Here is a 1,359-nt window from a genome sequence, read left to right on the forward strand (position 1 = left end):
TGTGAGATAGGCCACCCGCTCCACTCGACGGGGCGGCGGGCTTGCGTACCTCCGAGATGCAGGCCCCTATAGGCTAGCTCCTCCATACCGCCTGCGTATTGTCGGGTAGGCCACCCACTTTTCTCGGTGGAGCTGCAGGCTTGTCTACCTGCGACGCGACAGGCGCTCCCCGACTTTTCTCTCGTGTCGCGTGCATGGGGTCTCTACCGGCAGCGCGAGACGTGATGGAGCCGCACGGCAGCCGCGCTAGCCACCAGAGAATCCAACGCAGGTGCGGCGCTTGGAGAATACATTTTCTGAACAAACACATGGTCGGAGTGATTAATCATTCATCCCACTGAGACTACTAGCAGTCAATTGTGTCGTAAACGAAACTTTGCGGACTCATGTACCTTCACCCAAGTCAACCCGACTGGCAGGGGAAATGAGAATTATTGTACTTTGCTGAAAGTGACATCTTTTTCCGGATGATATTTCCCGAGGGGGTTTTCATTTACAGTAGCCACCTGAAATAGGTACCGAAAAATAGGAAAATGTGCTCTAAAAGGGTAGATTTTTTGTTGCAAGGCCTGCGTAACGCCGGCGTAATGCTGCGTAATATGTAATACACTGTACACGAAAATGCCGAGTGAAAGCCCCTTCGATATTTCTAGTGGTGTTTGTCTTATCCCACTTCGACGTACAAGAAAGACAATCAGCCAAGCCGCTGGCACAGCCTTCTTCATAAGCTGGTCTGAGGGCTGAGGCCACGTGCCCCACGAGCCCTACTCAGTGTCCCCTTCTCCCCCACCTCACCCCACCCACGTCCCCAAGTTCATTTTGTATATTCTTTTTTATTTATTTCCTCTTTCAAATTATTGCTGTTTTTTCTAGCGACCCAGTGCTCTCGGAAAAGGGAAAACAAGCTTCGGACTGCTAGTTAGCCCCGTCCCTCTTTTGCAAAGGTCAGAGGTCAAAGGCAGCAACGGCGCTGAAGCCGGCCGAAGCCGTGGTCCCCCAGGCACCCACCCCTTCTCCTGTTCTCCCTTCGCTGTGCGACTAGGTGGATACTCTCTTCTTCTAGAGCAGTGCTCAAACCAGGAGCGAGCACCCCTACGGCTGACACCCAATGTGATAGTGGCGAACAACAATAATAATAAACGAAGGACGAGCAGTACAACTCGTTTGATGCCACCAAAAAACACCCTTTAACGACAAGAACGTCCTTTTCTTTCTTTTTCTTCACATTTTTGCACGTTTCGGTTCAGGCGAGAAGCGAGGCCGCACGCGTTAGTGCGGAAGGATCCACTGGGATTTACTTTAGGCGGCAAAGCGGACCGGATGAGCGCGGGTAGACTAGACAAACAAAGTAGGACGGAC

The sequence above is a fragment of the Frankliniella occidentalis genome, unplaced genomic scaffold, assembly GCF_000697945.3.
Source record: "Frankliniella occidentalis isolate FOCC.00 unplaced genomic scaffold, Focc_3.1 Scaffold4, whole genome shotgun sequence".
NCBI lineage: Eukaryota > Metazoa > Arthropoda > Insecta > Thysanoptera > Thripidae > Frankliniella > Frankliniella occidentalis.